Genomic DNA, 5,927 nt, shown 5'->3' with positions numbered 1-5,927 from the left:
GTCACCGCAGTCCCTGACCCGTCACCGCAGTCCCTGACCCCACGTCACCGCAGTCCCTGACCCCATGTCATTGCAGTCCCTGACTCCACATCACTGCAGTCCCTGACTCGTTGGTGTGCAACTGCTCATAGCATTCTCTTACAAGCCTTTGTTTCTGTAGGGTCGGTAGTAATGCCCCGTTTTCATTTCTCGTTCTACTTGTGTCTCTTTGTGTGTCAGTCTAGCTAAAGGTTTGTTGATTTTCTTGATCTTTTCAAAGAACCAATCTTAGTTTTCATTCATTCTGTTGTCTGTTCTGTATTTCACACGTATCCACTCTGATCTTCATGGCTTCCCCCCTTCTGCTATAGCTTTGGCTTAGTTTGCGCCTCCTTTTCTAGGTCCCAGGTTGTTGGTTTGAGATGATCTTCATTTTTAATGTGGGCATTTGCAGCTATAAGCTGCCCTCTCAGCCTTCACTAAGTCCAGCAGGTTTTGGAACGTTGTGTTTTCATTTTCATTCTGTATTTTCTCATTTCCCTTGTGACTCCTTCTTTGACTCTCTGGTTATTTAAGAGCATGCTGTTTAATTTCCAGTGTTCTTTTGTTATTGTTTCCAGTTTCACTTCCCTGTGGTGGAAGTCCCAGGAGGCCACAGGTACTCAGGTAAAGCACAGGGCCCTATCCACTTTGGTTCAGACCAGCTCCCAGGACATATCCAGCTGGGGCCACCTGTGGCCTGGTTCCTGCACTCACCCTCCTCTCCACTGCTCTTCCCCAGGGCTCTGCAAGGCCATTTCTGACATCACCAGCCCCCTCCCAATCTGGCTAGCAGGGACAGGGGAGTTGTCAGGGACACTGGTCTACACCAGGACCATGACTACCTGACTGGCCCACAGCCCACACGCCCAGAGGGAAGGGTAAGAGAGCAGGGATGGGGAGGTTCTGACATCAGTGGGAACCTTGGACATCTGCCTACCAGCTCACCAGGGCCCAGTGAGAGCCTCCGCCAGACCCTCACCACAGAAAGGCGTCAGAATCAATGCTGCTTCTACTCCTTTCCCAACAGGAAAGCGTCCTGACAGCCACACCAGTTGGGCGGGAGATGCAGCCAGCACGTCTTCTCCCATGAAGGGCACTATGTCATGGCTGGTCTCAGTAAGCCACACAAGCCATTTCAGGGCTTCCCTGTGGCTCAGCCTGCCATACCTCACCCTATAAATGCTGACATATGCGTTCAGAACACTGGCGCCTAACAGGCAGTTCACTTTAATGAATACGTGTTTTCAGCGGTCTAATAGACCCACCAGCCTCCACATGGCTGCTGGTTAAATATTAATCCTGTCCCGCGGCCACTCACTGGGATAGTTGCCATGGTTTTGTCATCATGGACGCCCTAGGCCTCCAGACAGAGAATGAACACACACATCACTGAGGCTCACCACCATGAGTGCTCGCAGAGCCAGACACAACTCAGTCTAGCTCAGGGCGGCTCAGAGAGCCAGATGCAGTTCGGTCCGGCTCAGGGTGAAGCACTCAGGCCCAACCCAGTGCTGGGAGGAGGGGCCGCGGACTCAGCACCAACCTCCCAGCTGTCCCTGGGCCCACACTGTCAGACCACGCATCTAGCCCCAAGCAGCTTAGACTGGGCCCAGTGGTGACCCAGAAAGGGCACCAAGTCCCACCCAGAGGGTACACCCACAGAAGGCAGCCTAAAGCCAAGAACACAGGTCCACAATGGCTGACCCCACGGAGAGGGCAGGCAGCTGTCACCTGCCTTCACAGCCAAGCCAGGGCCACAGGGAAAGCTGCTCCCTGCCCCCAACCTCTCAGCCTCATCAGGTCCTGTGTGCAGATGACAAGTGCCACCCCAAACCCCAGCAGCCCCCCACTCCCTCAAACTCCAACATCTCCCTCACACACACACTCCCCTCAAAACCCAACACCCTCTAATACACACATACTCCCCCCAAGACACAGCCCAGGCTCAGAAAGGCAGGAGCGAAGGTCTGGGACAGGAAGGGGCTGCTGGGGCCACACAGAGTGCTCCCAGGGGCGGGTCTGACCTGCGTGGGGGGGACCACCGTGTGGGAGCACCGGGGGGAAGTGGGGCAGCCTTCACTGGGCCTTACCGGCTCCCTCTCTTCCTGGACCCTTTCTCTCTCCCCTGCTCCTTCTCTCCTTCCTTCCTCTCCAAGATGTTCTTGGTGGAAGAGGGAAAGAGACTGCGTGTCGTTAGCCAGTCGTATCCTGAGTCCCCTTGTGGAACTGATGACACAGTTGACCCCACAGACAGATGTCCGGGCCCCGCCCACCAGGCCTGCCTGTACTGATGCTCAGCCCAGTTTCTAAACAGGACGTAGGCAATGCTTCAACTGCCGAGGTGTCCGATGACGCTGGGCGCGGGGGGCGCAGGGCATTGAGGCCACACAGCTGAGCTCTGTGTGGCGGCCCGCAGTCTTGCTCAGTCCTGCTTGGCCCTGCTGTCCTTCCAACAGCCCAGCTGTTGGAACCTGCCCTTCACAGGCCTGGCCTGGCCCACTGGCACCGAGATGTCCCTCAGAGTCAGGTCTGCAGAAGCATCCGAGCCCAGAGGAGACGGGGACTGTCACCACTCCGTGCAGCCCCCAGAGCAGGAAGCTGCGGAGAGGACAGGAGAGTTGAGAGATGGCGGAGAACATGCCCTGGTGCGGCCACCCGCACCACGATGCCCCAGACACACCCCTCCAAGGCTGATGCGCTCTTACTACCAAAGCCACTGGAAGTCAGGCCCCGCCAGCCTGGCGCCAATGCTTCCCAAGGAGGCCAGCTTCCCGGAGTGTGTGTTCAGCATGCACTACAAACAGTGAGGGGACGTGCACACTACATGCAGGGCCCATGGGGCTCACACGGGAGCCCCACACAGGAGGTCAAGCAGCACAAGCTGCCTCCACCAGCACAAGCCAGTCCCATGACTTCACACGTGTTCATGTGTGTGCTGGTCGGGGAAGGCCACATCAGGCGGGCCTGACGTCAGCCAGTGGGAGCTGAGTGGGGCAAGGACCCTGTGCCCCAGGGCCAAGGCGTGCTGGGGAGACGGTCCAAGGCTTGTGGCTGGCGTGAGCTCTGGGCCAGCAGGCAATCAGCCGGGGCAGCCGGGGCAGCGTTCACAGTGGCAGTGTGGCTGTGAGCCCCACATGCACATACTCCACATTTGGATGAACAGAAGCCTCAGGTTACTGCTCAGGAAACGTTCCTGTTTTAAATTCTACCTCACAGAAGTGTCTGCTTTTACTTCAGACTTGTTACAAGCCTTGGAAATCCAGTGAGCTAGGCCGTGGAGCCCCTGCCTCTCACCACTTCCCCCTCACCCCGAGTGGCTCTCAGAGCTCTCCGGCCCCCTGGATCCATCAGCCCCAACTGTCTGGACAGAGAGTCGACACAGAGCAGATCACACTCGGGGCAGAGCGGAGGGGTCCTGAGGACACCTGGTCGGGTGCCTGCTCCCGTCTCAGAGCCCCCGCAGTCCAGACTGCTCACCACCCCCAACAAGGAACACTGGCACAGTAGAGCACCTAGGAGCCCTCTGGAGGTGGCAGGAACTTTGGACCGGTTCTGTCTTCCACTTCCCAGACACACGTGGTGTCTTGGGGTCCCAGCTCCAGGGAGGGCACTCAGAGGAAGGCCACGTGGAGGATGAGGATGAAGGGCGATGATGGAGACCCTGAGGAATCAGCCCCGCCACCCCACCCCACCCCACCCCCGATGACCTAGCAGGGTCCCCCAAGAAGCACACCTCTAGCTCTGGAAGCTTCAGCAGGGGTGGCAATCCTGTGGGAGCTGTCCAAGGTACTGCCTGTGCTCCTGGCTCTGGCCTGGCTCCTGCCCAAGCCTTCATGGGCCCCAATCCATTAAGGGAAGGGAGTAGGGTCCCCTGCTGTGTCCCTGGATGGTGCCTGGGAGGATCACATCCATGTGATCCCGACACGCTCATGTCCATCTGTATCACGGTCCTTCAGTGTGGAAGTGGTGCATGGGGTGCAGGAACCCCACTTCTGCAGGACAGGGCCCCCCAGGGCAGACAGTGAGACAGGAGCACCAACAAGGTTTGACCCACACACAAGGGCACGTGAAGGGGCCCGGGGGCTGCCGAGCGACAAACCTGCTGTCTGGCCTTTGAGCCAGGTCCCATCCTGGCCTGGGAAAACCCTGACTTTGTGCTGTGATCACATGATAAGACCAGGAATCTGAGCTGGCCACCAAACTCTGTGACTGGCCTCCAAACTGGACCAGAGTCTCGGTGTCCTCCCTTTGACTGCATCCTCGTCCTCTACGTGTCTCCTCCACAGGGCAGTTCCATGGGACCACCACCAACCATGTGGCCAAGGCCCGCCGTGAGCAGTCATGACGCCTACTCGTCCTCACTGTGATGACAGACTGGGTGGACTCTTGGCCATCAGACTCCTTGCACCACCTGCTCAATTCACCCATTCTCGCTCCCCACAGTTCCCTGACAATGACCCCCTCTGCATCATACAATCCTGAGAATCAGCCTGCAACTCAGATCTCCTCAGCCCAGACTATGCCTTTCTCCCCTCCCTCCTTGGAGGGCGCAAAGGTGGTCTAACTTCCGTGGGAAGCGAGGGCTGACAGAAAAGTCCCATTATTCAGAAAAGTCCATCTCTCCCACCCTCCTTGCTGTTTGCAACCTCCTCCCTCTGGGGGAGGCAGTGAAGACCAGGGCCTCCAAGGATGGGAGAAAATCAAACTTCTGAGCAGCCAAGCAAGGCGGGGGGGCACCATGCACGATGGCCCAGGCACATCGCCTGAGATGGCGTGTGGTCTCACTGCAGCCTCTATGACCCTCCGTCCAGATGCAGCTTTTGGAGAAGTATCTGGGGCCTCCATTTGCCACAGAAAATCAGAAGGTGCCACACAGACAGGACAGAGCACAAGGTCAGCAGGAGAAAGTAATTTCAGGAGAGACAAGAGCAGCAAGTCGTGAGAAGAAATGGGAGGTGCCAAGAAGCTCGGCACCGTGGAATCTACCGGCATGAGTATGTGCAGCACCACAGAGCACAGACAGGTCCCAACGGTCACCCTGAGCCAGGGACAAGGCACTCAAATTGGGTCCTGGGCAGTCTTGAGGAACGCCAGGAAGGTGCTCTCCAAGGATGCTTCCAGTACAAAACGTTTCTGCTCCTATGAGTCTCCTTGATGGTCCTGACATGGCCCTGCCAGTCCCTGAGGGCTCAGGACCACCCCCCTCCAGAGGACCCCCTGCCAACCCCAGGTCCCCACATAGTCCTCTCCTCCTTGCTCATCCATCCTTGCAGCTCAAGAGATTAAAATATCCTCATGGAAAAGGGTGGGTCTATTTTTGACCAAGTTGAATTGAATTCAGGGGAGGTATTATTTTGAGACTGCTGTTCTCTTTTATATGTTTAAAAATACACGTCAGAAGGCTTGAGCAGCACCGGGGAGCATGTGAGGCTGTGGTTCCCAGGACGGCACATAAAGCCCGCCAAGGATGGGTGAGGGAGTCAGGACCCAAATGCTCCCCAAAGGCACTGGAGAGAGAGCTCCAGGCTCAGCAGCCATCGAACACCTCACAGCCTGGGAGGCAGGCAGGTTGGCAGCTTGCTGGGACCACACCATGGGTTCTGACCTGGAGGAATGGGGGTCCTGCCTTTCCTGCCAGCCCAGGAAGGTTCCTTTCAGCTGAGGAGCCCTCAGAAGCTCAGCTGTGGGTCCGTGCCTACCATCTCTGAGGACAGCAGATAGGGGGTGCCTCTGGGAGAGCAAAGTGTCCCCATTTCCTGCTGGACCAAAGAGCCCCAGGACAGCCTTGCAGACACCTCCAGGCTTGCAGCCCAGTTGGTCAGGCACAAAGCTGTGAAGGGAACAGGGTTCTCCTGTGGATGCCTGGCATGTTCTCTCTCTCTCTCTCTCTCTCTCTTATACACACA

Source organism: Orycteropus afer, unplaced genomic scaffold (genome assembly GCF_000298275.1).
Source record: "Orycteropus afer afer isolate SDZICR_OR568_19922 unplaced genomic scaffold, OryAfe1.0 scaffold00038, whole genome shotgun sequence".
Taxonomy (NCBI): Eukaryota; Metazoa; Chordata; class Mammalia; order Tubulidentata; family Orycteropodidae; genus Orycteropus; species Orycteropus afer.
The sequence above is the reverse complement of the archived record's forward strand: the minus strand, read 5'-3'. Positions refer to the sequence as shown.